Consider the following 17921-nt stretch of genomic DNA (forward strand, 5'->3'; position numbering starts at 1 on the left):
AATTCAAGAAATCTCCCTATTTTTGATGTCAGAACTTCCTTCTTTGTTTATTGTAAATTCTAAAATCTCCCTCTTTTTGAAGGAAAATCTCCCACTTGATCACATGTATGTCAGAACGGACGGTTTTTTTAATAAAATAGTAAATACAAGTTCTTTTTATTTGTATCAATTTGCTGGAAAATAATAAGAACAATGGTACCATAGGGCACAGGAGATTGACATTCTATCAATAATTAATATATTAAGCAAATAATTAAAAATTAACGGCAAAATTTTGCGCATACATTGGTAAAAATTATGGACATTTCAGACCACGGACGTCTCAGACCGGACACTTCGAACCAGATTTTTTGGTCATTTTGGACCATGCGATGGTCATTTCTGACCATGATGGAGACACTTCGGACATGAAATTTTTATAAGTGCAACAATATTTGACATTTCTATATTTTATGATATTCAAAAGGCATGCAGAAAAGACCAGTCCGACGAGATTTTCACATATCCCAAGAAGCTTATATATATTATTGTTTTGATTGTCCATGTAAACTATTTTTATCATAATTCATTTATGAATTTCTATATGCCGACAATTTTTTAATATTGAAAAAATGTTAAAACGATAATAGAATACCATTAGATCTATTTTGGTAAGCTTTGGATTAATTTATGCGAATGCCCTTTATACAAAATATAGATAAAGATGCTATGTTTAACTTATCTAAAAGAATTGAAATTGATTTACGTAGCCTACCTGTTTAATCAACTGTTTGATAATATGTACAATAAGTACCCACACACGCTGATTATACCTATTTAAAGCTAATGATATATAGTGTTCTGGCAGGTATTAAAGAACAACGACATCATTGTCAATGCAATTTTTCACACGTTTTAATTGCTGAATAGAACTCGTTTGAGTCACCTTTCGTCTATTTAGTCATGTACTTTTGTATATACTTTATAAATTGTTTGAAAACATGTGTCACCAACATTTTTTTTTAAAAAATTTTCATTCTTAGTGCAAAATATATAAAATCTAAGTCAGGATAGGTGTAAAATCGTTCCATGGTGTCTCATATATTCTAAAGTTACTCTTTAGTTTATACGAGGGGTGATCCAGAAATAACCGGCCTTACTCTCTAAAATATCTATTCTTTATGATTTTTACATGAAGTCTGTACCAAACGTAATTCAGATCAAACTGATTCTGTTGGATATTAAAATATTATTCTTCAGATTTATTCCGTTGTTTTATGCGTAGTCATGGAAACACACTAGCGCAAGAGTGGGGGAAGTCATTTTTCATTCATAACTTGCTATTTTATAGCTTATTTTGAACATATTTCGGACTTCGCATTTTGGAGCCAATTATCATCAATTTGACTTAACGTCAGTTTGACATAACGTCATTGACGTCTTTTTATCAAAGTTTCAATGTCATAACGTTTTCCATTATCAAACAACAAACCGGACATCATCCCCGCTAGTGTCTTGACAATGGCGTCACATCAGTGTCCAGAAAAGCACAAAATTATTAAATTTTGATGCGAACTTGGTTATTCACCTACAAAAACTTATGAAAGGAAATAAAAAGTCATCGGCAGGAAAGATAGTATCAAAACCACAAGTTTTTTTAATGGCATCGGCGATTCCGTGAAGACAGGCAATCAAGAGAAAGTTTTAGACGTTTGTTGAAACCATCAAAGACGTTATTCTCAGCGACAGGAGATGATTGCAATGTTACTGGATATAGTAGTCCAACTAATTAAACTTGTCAAAGAGACACCGAGATAATTGTGGACGGGCGCTGTCTTTTTCCAACTAATTAAACTTGTCAAAGAGACACCGAGATAATTTTGGACGGGCGCTGTTTTTTTCCAAGTCCAGCCACGAACTGCATTTTTATGCACGGACGCTTCCCAATTAGAAGTTGTTGGGAGCGAAAACTAGAAAAGTTTCAAAGAAACGGTCTACATTACCTGAAAGAGAATCGTTTTTTATGCAAGGTTCCAAATTATCATACTTCAAAGTCGAACAGAAGTCTAAATATTCCACTTTAATTTTTTAATCGTTGAAAATTAATTGAAAGAGGCCATATTGGAAAGCGGTGTCATGGTAAAATTGTAAATTCCATGGTGTAACACAGGTATCGGCGGCAATCGATTGTATTTGCCAAGCTTTATTATACAATTTGTTTATGGTATTTATATGACTTATTGCAGGAATAACTCTTTTATTCACACACAAATATTTCAGCATTAAAAAGAGAATGTGAAAAGGAAATTCTGATAACCTTACTAAGAAATTAAATAGTTTATGATGTCCGATGTCAGGCCATGCTGCATTTAAGTCCGTTTAAATTGTCAAATTAGATATTATTAAGTTGGATTTTTTAACATCTGTGATCATTAGGTGAAATTTCTGAACTACCTTTTTATTTTATAGCCCTGCCATGATTTCCCACATACGAAAATACAATGTAATTGTAGGTACATCTTAATCAATTATAATTATACTATACATGATGAAGCAAAGAAGAATTTCAATTTATATTACACTCCATATCAATTTCTACTTGTTTTATCTTTAAAAGAAATTGAGAACGGTTGTGTAGGGGAAGAAGTTCAAAACAACCAAAAATAACCTTAAAATTCTGAAGAAAAAAATCTTAAAATTTCAAACTATAAAATGGAATTTCAGACAGTCCTCAGTAAAATACAATTGTCGCACAGATATGACGGGGTTTATAATAAAAACGCAGCAAGCGGAAAATTAGTGACCGTTATTTAGACGTTGAATAGCATAACAATGTAAGACAGATGGGAGAAATGTTAGAACGACTGTCGCAAAAGGACACCAAAACCTCTGATAAATTTAAAATTCCATGTTATCCACGCTTTTCAGTGAACGGCACCTCGAATGTGTCACATTGAAAGTTCCATGATTACCGCCGTATTATGTACACATCTGTGGATGTTGATTAAAAATTTCAACATAATTATGTTTAAGTGATCAATTCTGTTTAAACCGGCGAAAGGGAGCACTAGCACCTACCAGAGCCGTTTTTGGCACTCATGTGTATTTATGTTTCGATTTTGCAGTTTCAGGCGTTTTTGGTGGGTTTTTTTGGAGGGTGGATACATGCATGTGGATAATTTTTTTCTGTTTAATTTACATTTCTTTGCTTGCTTGCCGAACCTTGTATTGATAATCATTATCTGTTTGTTACGGTTCGGTATACATGTATACAATATGATAAACAAGATGAACAAGGAAAGGCGACGTTCAATGAACGCAACCCCCACACGACCCAGGAACAAGAACCATTGGCAAGGAACCCAGGAGGATCCTACATTAAAACGGGACAGGGCGCAAGGGAGAGCACGGTCAGGCTTATCACTAAAATGTAACTGAGAAGGAAATCAAAGAAAATAAATAAATGAATGATTAATAGGACCACTAAGTTAACGGGCACAGGGGAAGGGGATAGGAAATTCGGGAAGGTGGAGGGGGCGAAATAAAGAAATAAAACTAGGGGCAAAGGGAAGATACTTACCAAAGACGAGAAAACAACAAGGGACACAAACAAAAGTGTCACCAAAACAGTATGAAACAGGACCACTAAGTTAACGGGCACAGGGGAAGGCGATAGGAAATTCGGGGGAAGGGGCGAAATAAAGAAATTAAACTAGGGGCAAAGGGAAGATACTTACCATAGACGAGAAAACAACAAGGGACACAAACAAAAGTGTCACCAAAACAGTATGAAACAACAAGACATACACCTTATACATTTATAAGTCTCTTAATATGTTCATTTGAAAATTCTGATCTTCTCAATGACTTTTTTTTAATATCCTCTACTTAAAATTTATTTCAATTAAAACATGTGACCCTTCCTTTATAGTTACACAGCATATGGCTGGATCACAATAAAGTTCCTTTTTAGTAAATTAATAAAGTATGTCAAAAAGACATTTAACTTTATCAATAGGTTTAATATGGTATTAAATATCGGCAATCAGTGAAAAAGAGCTCTTGAAATATTATTTGTACAAATACTGAATAATTTGAAGTGTATTTCAAATACTTTCCTTCAATATTTTTTTTACGTTCTTAATTGTCATATAAATATGCATGTATAAATGAAGTCAGTATTTTATCCGAGAGTGACATTTGGCAGTCATTAGCAGTAAACAAGAAGGCAAACCACCAATTGATAAATGTTGAGTACATGTATTAAAATATTTAAAAAATATTAAACAACAGTACTTGTACGGAGCCTATTTGCGACCATTGCATTTTAGGTTAAATACAATGATACTTTTCAATAGTATTTAATAATGCACACATTTATTAAAAAATTATAAAATAGATTTATTTCCCCCGATAATTTTTTTTAATTTAATCTTCATGCGTAACCCACACTTACCTGCTAGACACACTGGTAGCTACTGCCAGCTTTCACGGAATCGATTTTTTACGATGACGTCATAACATGTCCGCCAAAGATAGAGTAAACAGTACAAATTTGAAATAAATCGCATGTATGCGTTAAGACAGGTACAATCTTATATTTTTTCTAGGAGAAGTTAGTACTAGAATTTATATTCTATTGATCTGTAGAGGACATTGAAGTTACTTTTAGGTTAAAGCAGTAAAAATCAGTCCAAACTATCGATAGTGTTGCCGGTAGATTTTCCGTGCGTAAAAATGACAGTTAAAATTAGGCGTAACGGTTTGACAGTAATAAAAAAAAGTCTGTAAAATGGGTCAAACCGTTCACGCCAAATTAATTAGGCTACTGGATATAGTTACGGGACTGTACAGCGAGTGATCACTGAACAATTAAATATGTCTAAAGTCAGCGCCAGATCAGAAGTATGTGGATGTAAACGGTGATTACATAGAAAAGTGACTGTCAGAATAAATTTGGGTAACGTCAACTTCGCCAATGTTTGTTGCATGACTGCCCCCGCACACGCACAGCACATAGTGTGTTTGTATGTATATAAGTGTTGTTTATTGCCATAATGCATTGAAATTTTCAGGAGTTAAGCATTTAACATTGAAATTAATTCAGGGCTTGAGCTTGTGGGCGATTTGGGCGAAATAGTCACCGAATTCCGTCTGACTTCGCCGACATCCTACATGAAAGCGAAGATCAAGCCGCCCGATTTTATTGATCCATTATTGAAAATTACCAACAATAACAATAACTGTGAATAACATGTTGTGTGTGTTTGCTTAGTTTACCCTCGCCGCCGGAAAAAGGGACTGTCATGTATCTCAATCAACGCGAAATGTCCTTAATCCGTTTGTTTACCAACATGTCATAAAAGTCTAATTAACAGACACGAGTAGTTCAAGGAACAATTAGACTCCGCCCACGGCGAGATTACCGATTTGGCGAGAAACCAATCGTAATTCACGTTTTAATCGAGGGGACATTATTAAACCAATCATTAAATCGCTAACATACAACTACCCGTAACAATTATTCATGATGGACGGCGTTAGACAAGGGGAAAATTTATCTCCCTTGCTGTTCTCATTCTATTTAAATGACCTACATGATTTTTTTCAACTCGAGCAACTTTGTTAATGGTGTAACCTGCAATAAACATGGTCAGGATGATTCATTTCTTAACTATTTAAAACTGTTTGTAATTTTATACGCTGATGATACTGTTATACTTGCAGAATCAGCACTGGATTTACAAAATTCTTTGCACTTATATGAGCAATATTGTGATATTTGGAAATTGCAAGTTAATATTTCAAAAACAAATATTGTTATTTTTTCTAAAGGAATACCAAGACAATTTACATTTACTTTTAAAGGAGAAAACATTGAAGTTACAAACGATTACAAATATTTGGGTATTTTATTTAGTAGAAGTGGTTCTTTTTTAAATGCAAAGCGTGCTATAGCACAACAAGCTACACGAGCAATGTATTCCCTCATAAAGAAAGCAAGAGATTTGTTAATGCCAATAGATTTGCAAATAGAACTTTTCATGAAAACTGTTAAGCCAATTTTGTTATATGGATGCGAAATATGGGGATATGGAAATTTGGACATAATCGAAAAAGTACAATTAAAATTTTTGAAATTTGTTTTAAATGTTAAAGCAAGTACACCTAATAGTATTATATATGGTGAAACTGGAGTTCAACCATTGATTATTGATATTAAAACAAGAATGATTTCTTTTTGGTCAAATTTGATTTACCCCAAATCTAACAAATTGTCAACTACATTGTATTGTTTATTACTTAGTCAATTTAACAATTCAAATACTGTACAAAAGAATAAATTTTTATGGTTAACTAATATCAAAAACATTTTAATTACATGCGGCTTAAGTGGTATTTGGACGCACCATGAGTTTCCAAACACCAAATGGTTAACAACTACTGTAAAACAGAAACTTTCTGATCTTTTCTTGAATGATTGGTACTCAAATATTGAAAATTCGAGCAAATGTGCAAATTATAAACTTTTTAAAACAAAATTTGAATTTGAGAAATACTTAATAAATACACCACCTAAATACTTAAGATATATGATTAACTTCCGAACAAGAAGCCATAGACTCCCTGTAGAAACTGGATCTTGGCATAGAATCCCATTAAATCTTAGAATTTGTACGAAATGCAACAATGGTATTGACGATGAATTCCACTATCTTTTCGAATGTTCTTTTTTGTTAGGCACTCGTAAGCGCTTGTTAAAAGCAAAATATTACAACAGACCGAATATCATTATTTATAAAGAATTAATGGAAAACAAGTGTTTTAAAAAAGTGGAATATAGAAAATTTTGTGAATTGGTCAAAGAAATAATTTGTTTATATAGTAACTGAAAAAAAAAATATTGGGTTAAACAATTTTGGTTATTCTCCCGTTGTTACTATTGGTGAGAAATATCCTGAGAAATATCATGTATTTTTTTCTCTCTCTCTTCTTCTTTTTTTTTATTTTCCTTATTTATATTGAAATTACACACAGATTTAGCAGGTTTAAAATATATCATGCTATATGTACAATTATGTATGATTGTACTTGTTTTGTTTTTGTTTTTGTATGTTTTCTTTTTCATTCACTGTTTTCGAGAATGACGCTATCAATTAGTATAGACACAATTATTTATTTAATAGAATTTCGATCTTTCCAAGTGGATTTATGATTGATCGGTGCCTCGATTTATATCTATTGTATTATTTACCTCATGTTGTCATGTATATATTGTGCATATCTTGAGTGAAATAAAGATATTGTATTGTATTGTATTGACGGATCAAACGTATTAAATTTTCACTATCGAATCACTTACGAACTTTCGCTATACGTCTATGCAATATTTCGATAGAGCGGAAGTCAGTGCGCGAGCATGCGCTTTGCCATATCTCGTTCAGTTACCGCTCACGTTTTAAATCAGTTGCTATGAAGCGACACTAAGTGAACATGGCTTTTACAACTAAAATATCAGACAAACACATTAAAACAATACACATAAACTACACATAGTTGTTTTCCATATTTATATTTTGCATTTGAAACTGATAGTCAAACAAATATCTCAATATTCTTACCGATTTAATGTATTGTTTACATGTGATGACAGCAACGCTGTGTGTTAGATTACTTTCGGTTCAGAAAATTCATTTGTTTACCATCAAAACTCATATGTTTACCATAGGAACCATATATTGATAGAAAGCAAATTAAACAAAGGTAAAGAAAAAATTGTCTGTTTCTGAACAAAAAATCGAATAAATAAATACCAAGTCTTTTTAAAAGGTCCCTTCTTTGAGTTCATTTGAAAGGGGAATAATTTGGTGGAATTTTAGGGAGTTATCTTTCATGGCTAGGGAATATGGCCGACTGAAATTATGCAAGCAAGTTTGTAAGTGCGAATGACTGTCAGAATTAAGAAGACCACTCGACATATAAATGTAACGGTAATTTTAAATGAAAGTTATGATAACCTTTTTTGTCGACGAGTTCAATTTGATAAAATTGACGGCGTATTACACTGTATTTATAGATAGATAGATTTATTTCGGCAAAGGAAGCATATACATAGTTGACAATATAACATAGGATAAAATAATGAGCATTATTAAATACTATATCACATACGAGTAAAACTATGACATGCTCACCAAAACCAAGGATAACACAAAAAAGGGCAAAAAAGCTCTTATTTCCATTGTGGTCCTTTGTATTGGCGGCATGACATAGAGAGGCAAACCTTAAAATAATCATGTTTAAGAATACTAATAAATCATAAAAATGTATATCACAGTCAAATCTTGAGTTAATGATACTCCTGTTTACAGCTAGGATTTAAAACACATTACTAAAATTGTAATAAGATAAATGGCAGACAATTTAAAATCCTGAGCCGAAATATGTAAAAACATGTTTAAAATTTTTTTTTAAATACTGTTCATAAGATGACTTTTGATGGCAACCTTAAAACTTTGTAACCTGTTGATCTCCGTTAACTTTACAGGTAAATCATTCCATAATTTAATACCAGAGAAAGCAAATGATTTAGAACCCTGGCCTTTGACCTTAGGTAGACAATATCCACCCTTTTGACTAAGTCTTGTACTATAATTATGAATGGAATCTTGTGAAATAAAGTGTTCAGACATGTAATCCGGAGATAGGCCATTTTTTATCTTAAAAACATGACACAACATTATCTGTTCAACTCTTTTGTGGACCGGTAACCAGTTAAGGGACTTAAAGTGGGATGGGTCAATGTGGGCTCTAGAGTCCAAGTCAAGTACAAATCTCATTATTTTGTTTGACCAAGTTTGTAACTTATTTCTTAAAGACTGTGTCAAGCTATTATACCAAACAGAGCATGCGTAATCATAGTGACACTGAATAAGAGACATAACCAGAAGTTTCTTGGTATGCTGAGTAAGAAACTCTTTCTTGCGGTAAAGAAATTTTAACGAGAGTTGGCCTTCTTAAGAAAAGACTCGGCCCCATGGCGCAAAATGACAGATTTTGGTCTATAGTAATCCCAAGATACTTGATAGATGAAGTTGATTCAATGGATGTACCAGAACAGGTTATATGCTGGTTAGATTGTGACCTAAGTTTTTGCCTGGACCCAAATAAAATTGACTCGGTTTTACCCAAATGCAATGAAAATTATTGTCCACTTTTTTAACCATTGGCTGACCAATTCCATAATCATCTGACAATGCCTTTTCAACAACAGTTTAAAATTTTACCAGATAAAAAGGGTACCAAACCTTTTAGAATTTTCCCAAAAAAAATTTAATTTTGACACAGCGAAAAATTTTTCATTTTTTTAAAAGAAAAGGGGCCCAAATTTTTACCCTTTTTAAACAACCTTTTTATTTAAAAATTTTTTTAAAAATTAATTTCCAAACATCTACACTGTGCTTATCTGTTTTTTATATTTAACCAAATTTTTTAATTTTTTCTTAATCTGATTCTTCATTTCATTAAAAGAATTTAATTTTCGCTTTTCAAACCCTTTTTTCAAATCCTTTTCAGCACTTTATACCCCAAAAAAATTTTTTTTTTACAATTTTTTTTTTTTTCCCTATTTAAAAATTTTTTTTTAATTATTTAAAACAAAATAAACGTAGAAAACCACTCCTTTTTTTTCCCATATAAATTTTTTTTTCCCAATTTTTTTATTCCTTTAAAATAACTTTTTTAAACCTTTTTTCATTTTTAAAAAAACCCCTTTTTAAAGTTTTTTTTAAAAACATTTTTAAAATTTTTTTTACCCGGGTTTTTTTCCCAAAACAATTTTTCTTCTTTTTATAGGGGAACCATCTTTCAATTTAATTTTTTTTCAGGCTTTTTACCCTTTTTTAAAAAAAATAAGTTTTATTTTATTTTTACTAACTTATACTTTTCTATTTTCTTATAAATTTTTTTTTTTTTTTTTTTTCCTTAAGCCTTTTGTTTTTTTTTTAAAATTAGTTAAATTTTTTTAAGAACTTTACTTTTTTTAGAAAACAATGGAAAAAAAATTTTTTTTTCCCAAACCCCTTTTTTGCCCTTAAAAAATATTAACAAATTTATACCAATTTTTTTGCATACTTTTTTTCAAATTTTAATATTTAAATTCAACTTTGTTTTTTAAAAAAATTTTTTTTAAATTTATTTTTTTTCCAAAAACTTATTCTTTTTAAAACCCATTTTATTTTTTAAAAAATTTTTAAAACAAATTTTTTTAATTTGGTTTTAAATTAATTTTTTTAATTTTAAACCAGATTTTAACAAATTTTCCTTTTAAAAGGGTTGAAGTCATTTTTTCTTTTTTTTTTATATTTTAAAAATTTTTTTTTTTTTCCAAAAACTAATTTTGTTCTTTTCTTAAAAATATAAAAATTTTACTATTTTTATCACCCTTTTATTTTTTTAAAAACTTATTTCCCTTTTTAATTTTTTCACTTAAAAGTTTTATTTTTTTCCATTTTCTTTTTCTTTTAAATTTCTGGTTTTTTTAACCCGTGCTTTTTTTTTTCAAACCAATAAAATTTTAACTTTTTTATTCACTATTTTACATTTAACACTTACAAAAACAGGAAACCCTTAATTTTTTTTTACATTTAAAAATTTTTATTTTAAAAAAAATTTTTCAAATCTTTTTTTTATTTTTTAAAAAAATTTTAAATTTTCTTAATTTTTTTTATTTCAAATAATAAATTAAATTTTCTTTTAATTTCTTTTATTTTTTTACAACATAATTTTTTTTTTAAATTTTAAATTTCCGGGGAAACCTTTTTTAAGTTTAAATTTTTAAAATTTTTTTTTTTTATTATAATTTTTTTTTTCCCTTTTTTTTGGAAACAATATTTTTTTTAAACTTATTTTTTATTCATTTATATTTTTTTTTTTTTTTTTATTAAATTAAAAATTTAAAATTTTTTTTTTTTTTTAACCAAAATTTAATTATTTAAAAATATTACATAAATAAACATTTAATTTCCAATAACATCAAAAAAATCGATAAATTAATCTCCTCATTCTTTTATTTTTTTCCCATTCCCCCTCATTCTTATGAGAAGTGACTTTTTTAAATTTTTAATATTTCCCCCTTTATTTTTAAAATCTTTTTCTTTTTCTTTTTTATTTTTTCTACCCCCTCCGTATTTTTATCCCCCCTCGTTGAATTTTTTTTATATTTTTCAAAAAATTTTTTTTTTTTTTTCCTCCAAAATTTAAAAAAATTTTCTATTATCTATCACTTTTTTTTTTTTTTTTTTTTTTTTTTTTTGTCCATTAATGTCGTGCTTAGGAGAAATGCGTTTTCCAAATTTGTCCCTCTTTATTTTTATTGTCTCTCTATTTTTTCTCTATAATCTGGTGTTTCTTAAAATTTTTTTCTTTTCCTGATATTGCTTTCTTTTTTCTCTTTTTTATTTTTCCTTATTTTATCTCTTTTGGTTTAATGTTGTCTTATTTTATTTAAATTTTTCTACTATCTATTAATACCTTTTTATTTCTATATAATTCTTATCTATTTATTTTCTATTTATTCTATCCTATATAATCTATAATCATTGCTGATATGTGGTACGACTTTAATTATGATAATTACATGTATCTTTTATAGATTAATATTTTTAATAAAACTAAACAAATTAATTCTTAAAACAAGGAAATAGCTATTGCTATAGGATAAAAATTAATACTAATGTCTATATATTAACTATAGTTTAGCTTAGTTTTCTCACAATGTATAATACCGAATTATTTTACCTCCCTGTTGCTTATTGGTTGAATATTTAATTTTTAACATGAGTATTTTTTAATCTTTTAAAGTAATTTTAACTCTAGAGGAAATGGATCTCTATCGTTAAACAGTTAAAATAAAGCATAAGTAGCAAAAGAATTACTAGAATGTATTTTTCCAGTTCCCTTTTGTTTGCTGCCATTTTTTAAGTATATGAAATTTTAAGTTTATCTTATTTATCCCCATAGCAATATCATAAATTACCATCGTCGAATGCACACGGTTTAATTAACATTGTAATAAACATAAATGTTACTGGTTCCACGTAGGTATCCGACGATGCATAATTATTAGCAGCCATTTGAATGATTTTTTTGGTACCTTAATTGATATCACAAAGTCTAAAACTCTTTTGACTTGCGATAAACCAAATTTTAGACGACTTAAAATGAAAGTTATAGATGACTCAAGAACTTCTTTAACTAATCAGATAATTAATGAACCATATATGGCATATACATGTACATCGGACAAATGATTTTAAAGAAAATGTTTATAACATGTTTTTGACCAAATCACCAGTCTCCCAAATGAGTCTGCACCAAGTTAAGTGGTCCTTGCCAAAATCAGGTGGTCTCGGACCAACGGACCACCGCTAATGTCGAGGCCTGCATAAGCACTGTACATTGCCACTCATAAGATAAGCTATAAAACAATTTATTTACAATGTTTTGTCACATGAACAAGATGCTGGCCCAATCTTCAAACATGCACACTTTTCGCCTGTTGCGTTAATTTTTTTGATCAAAATCTTACACCCCATGTCAGCCCCCCAGGATACCATGTTCTGTATCCGTCCCTGACTATTACATGATATTTATTTCTAATGTATGATTACCAACCGTCACTATGTTAATTATGTTTTCATAAAATCCTTGTAAAGTTGTAAATGAATATAGAGTTACTGATTTGATGGAATTTTCAGAAAAATATTTTACTTTCTCTTTCAACTGTTCAAGTAATCATTTATTCGGAAAATATGCACAAGATAAAGAGTAATCAAGCTTGTTTAAAGACAAAACCCAAACAAATAAATAGGATGCTCTTACTGCCATTGTCAGTGAAACTTATACCAGCTTGCCGTTTGGGTTTATCTGCAAATAATTCTTCTTAAAACCGAAAGTAGATTGGCTGTCGGGTACGTTACGATACCGAAATCAACTTGATTTTGGTAAAGTTACCGAAATCAACTTTTCATTACCGAAATCAACTCGTAAAAACCAAACTAGTTAATATATTTCTATTATTTTTTTTATAATTTGATGAAAAATAATGAAATAGACTTTCATCTAAAAAATCTATTGAAAATATTGTATTTTAATGATGTTAAATATTAACAAAAATGTAATTATTGAGTTACTTCCCTTTGTTTTAAACAACCCGTTATGTGTTTAGCATTACCGAAATCAGCTGTGAAGTTTATATAATTAGTAGACAAGAAAAGCATTGATGCAAAGCATCAAAGGGCGTCCAAACAGCAGGTGCAGATGAACTAGTAGATATATGATGAACAAGATATTTCTTATAAACTTTTCAATGGTTCATTGGGTTTTACCAGAATTGTATATCACTTTTGAATGAACGGACGAAAGACATTGTTCATTATTTATAACTTTGATCGGCATGCTAGAAATTAGAATATTACTTGTTATTTCTTTATGATCGTGGTTATTAATATCAACGGATATACATGTATACAATCATTTATAATCCATATGTGTAACGCATGATCAACACCATACTTGTGTAATTGTCCCTTATTATGTTATCGCTATTAACGAGGACCCCCTCTTAAGGTATCTGTTCACACTAAGTAACAATATGACACTTGTTATATTACCATGTTGATCATGTTGAGCATAATTGTTTATTATACAATAAATGTAATTTCTATTTTAATAAAAAAAATACAGATTTTATGAATATTGTTTTCTTTTCTTTTTTTTTGTGTGTGTTTTATGCGCTATTTTAATACTGAGTTTTTACGTTTACTACTATTTTAAGAATTCAATTGTCATAATGATCGACGATTATAAGTCAAAACTTAACTGGAAAAAGTCAGAAAATCATGGTTAATCTTTCAATTTATAATATTGTTTATTCTTAAACCATATACATGTACATTTGTATTTTTCTTTATCATTTTTTAAATTATCAATCAATTGAATAATTCATAAAATCTGATTTGTAACTTTGAATAATTCCTCGGAATCTTTACTAAACACGAATAACAAATTATATAAAATGTTTTAAAGTTGATAGTGTCATATTAATGCCATAAAAATGTACATTTTTTCGCAATTATTGTACATATTTATTGTTTTTATCTCATATAGATAAAATATGACATGCGATTTGTGTTGTTGGTTTTTTTTTCGAATTGTATGTTTATGTATAATAATAATCAATCAATTCGAGAGTTGATCTGTGTTTATTAATTATTGTAACCAAACTAAGTGACAAACATTCATTTTGAAAAAAAAGCTTATTTATCTGTAAAATATTTGTTCTGTTCTGTAACGATATCTACTCCAAAACCGGGAGAGACCGGACAATAAACGTGTGGTACTATTCGCCGGTCATTAGTAAATCCTGGGAGAGACCGGGAATTACCGATAGGAGTACATCCCTCTATAAATAGATTTTCGGAATATTTAGGTCATCAACTCATCATTCTATTAACAGCTTTCGGAATAACATATACCATAATAACCCACTGTGTACTACAAAATGATAAGCAAAAATACCTCGAAGAGCGCGATTTATTGACGGAAAAGGTTATTTCATTTGAAAATGTTTGCATTGCGAAATTCTCCAGTTCGCCATTCATTGTACATATCGCGACTAATTAATAATCAAGCACCCTCATACCGATCGGAATGATCGGCTTTTATTATTGGCAACTATAAAAGGCTCGAGAAGTTGCTGTCGCCCTTTCACAAAATCTCATTTCATTCCAATAGGCGCCGCGCTTCGGCGCGGACGCCAATAATAGATAAGATTACTCTAGTAGAGCTCTTTTATATAGACATATTTCTGTTTTGAAGTTTCAACCATATCTTAACATTATCAATGTTGAACGGTTTTGTAAAGATCTCACTAGGTTATATAATTATATAATGTATATAATGATTTAAGAAAAAGTCTGATAACGCCATATTAGCATGTAATATCTGCATGTCGTGCATGACAATTTTCTAATCAAATCGTATTTTTAAAAAGCTATGATCGGACTATGATGGAAAAATAAAATATTCTGTAATATGAGTGAAAGATATTTATAAATTTTGTACATGTTTATTTTTTATGAAGAAAAAATATCCAACTTCAAGTTTATGATTTTCTATTATAAATTTGAATACAGATATAGAATTCGACTGCTCTAAAAATGTTCCATTAAACTTGTATAATGTATCAGGCAGTAAAATTGGAAATTGGAAAGTTTGTGTCTTTCTTTTATTAAACAGTTAAACTATATATTAACAAATTGCTAACATATGTTATGAGGACTCTTTAATATAATATTTTTAAATTTTAGTCATTTATTTAAATGTTTATTACGACATAATCAGATGGTTCATTATAATATTTTATCTTTAACATACATTGTATGCCAACTGTACCTCCTGTCTTAATTACTTCACACCTTATTTTATACAGTAATACACAACATGTCAAATCGTACAAGTTACAACATTTCATTATTGAAATTTGTCAGTATAAACAGGTACGTATATTAATATACCTGGTATAAAGTGTTCCATTTTTTCCATCATTTAAATATATACCAGTCATTCCATAAATTTATGCTGTTTACAGATATGAAATTTAAAATGATTTTAAATCGATCAACATAAAATCATGACTTAACACTTTTTTCAATAAGTAGAATATGTAGTTAAGTATCCGGGACATCAAAAATTGCATACAATTTTGGAACAACTGATATGTTTTCTACGGAAACGTATAACGATCACCCCTATATGTTAGTTAAAACAGATTTTGACAATTAATTTAATATAAAATTATATTTTTACCAGCTTACTAGATCTGAAATATTTATACCATAAAACTATATAAAAAAAAGTATTTTGATACATATCATATAGGGATGGTCGCTATACGTCATTTTATTTTAAACTGTAATGTACTTTTTGTCTTCATGGAGACAAGCAGCTTTAATTTCATGTAATATAATTATGTCTAATTATGTTGTTTGGAAACTTTAAAGTTCCCATGCGCCGATGTAAATTAAAGGATTGCGGTGAACGAGTATGTTATGTCAACTAACACCACCATTGTCCGAGCACGTGTATGCTTGCTCCTTATTTGTAAAGGTGTTATGATGAATGGCTACCGCTACATCTTTTTATTTTAATCAAATCATAATCATTGGATTCATATTAAATACTGTGATAATTTCCAATAAACTATTTCTGAAATTCATGCAAATTATTTAGGGGTTGTTCTCATCTTTGAAATGAAATCTGATTTGATTTCGGTAATGCAACACATTAATAACAAGGGAAGTAATCATGATATAATATACATATCCGTCTATAACATCATCATTTTTATAATTAAATATTATTTTCCTTTGTTTATGGTTCAGTTTGAATGACTTTATATCAATTAATTAAACAAGATTTATTAAAATGTTTATTTTAACTTTTACAAGCCGATTTCGGTATGGTAACATATATTTCGGTTCGTGACAAATCAGGGAAGTAATCTTGATATTTAGTTATTTGTTTCTAATTTCATTATAAATAATTATTTCGAACTGATTTTTTTGCATGAAAGTCAAACTAAACATATTGTAATAGATTATAATGGAAAAAATATAATAGAACGCTTAATTATGATTTTACAAGTCGATTTCGGTATTGTAACATATATTTCGGTTTGTGACAAATCAGGGAATAATCTTGATATTTAGTTACTTGTTTCTAATTTCATTATTAATAATTATTTCGAACTGATTTTTTGCATGAAAGTCAAACTTAACCTATTGTAATAGATTATTATGAAAAAATATAATAAAACGCTTAATTGTGATTTTATAAGTTGATTTCGGTAATGAAAAGTTGATTTCGGTACTGTAACTTTACCGAAATCAAGTTGATTTCGGTATCGTAACGTACCGTTGGCTGTCTCGTCTTTTTCACAAATGATACGCATGCGCATTCCTGATGAAAGACGCAATAAATCTGGTTCCCTGCTGTCCTATTATTGTATCCGAAATGCACAGGGGCCCAATCTATATAGGTGTATAGCTGCTAAATTTTTCTCACCTGCCTGACTCGGAACAGTCAACGTCAACAATATTGAAATTGCATAAAGTGCAAGTAAAACGGAGGGAATCCAACGCTTAAACAATAATGCGTCAAAAAAAGGGAACATCCTAAAGATTAACCCATACCCACCATTAACCAACATTGTATCTATAGATAGGTGTTTTCCTCGGACCGCAGCAAATTAAATCATCTGAAGTCATTCCTGTACTATCATATAGTATGACTGTTTATTGCAATCATTTGCCACCTAACGTGTCACACTGAAGATTCAATGATAATGTTCAGTCGTATGAATACATCTGCGGATGTTTCAAAATTCCAAATTTTACTTATATTAAACGTTGAATTCTGCTTAAGCCGGAGCTCTCGGGGCGTGGACGGTAACTACTGTTCATGAACAGGCTCTTAATTTAGTGGCCAATTAGATCCTTGTATTTATAAACCCGCCTCTGTGTACTGATAAGCCTGCCTCTGGCTAGCCTCTGCATGTATGTTTATATTTCATTTATTGTTGAGCCTGTACGTGATTGTGAGCTAGCGTATCTGTATAATTTTATGAAACTACTAACCGACGGTCTCACCCCATTGACGGTCTTCGACAGTCTTTAAGAATATATACAATTGGGCGTAAACTAACACATTTTTATAGATTTTTAAATTAAAAATATCGAGATTATACTACTACTTATAATATATAGAGGGAGTTCATGTAACATAAAATCTTAGACCTTAAACAAGAAAATAAAAAATAAAAAGGAAAAGAAAAAGGAAAAGAAAAAAGAGAGAAAAAACATGGTTTTGCTTATTGACCA

General features: G+C 29.7%; 1 protein-coding gene across 1 annotated transcript in view; it reads right to left on the bottom strand.

Moving 5' to 3' along the window:
- The window catches only part of LOC132729972 (uncharacterized), a 37047-nt gene extending 24088 nt beyond the window's left edge, over nucleotides 1-12959 (bottom strand). Inside the window, exon 1 of the mRNA XM_060715808.1 lies at nucleotides 12862-12959. The gene's annotated coding sequence lies outside the window, so the exon portion shown is untranslated. The remainder of the gene's footprint in view (nucleotides 1-12861) is intronic.
- Nucleotides 12960-17921: the final 4962 nt, after the last annotated feature.

This window comes from Ruditapes philippinarum, unplaced genomic scaffold, assembly GCF_026571515.1.
Source record: "Ruditapes philippinarum isolate M1 unplaced genomic scaffold, ASM2657151v2 ctg4693_1_1_1_1, whole genome shotgun sequence".
Lineage (NCBI taxonomy): Eukaryota > Metazoa > Mollusca > Bivalvia > Venerida > Veneridae > Ruditapes > Ruditapes philippinarum.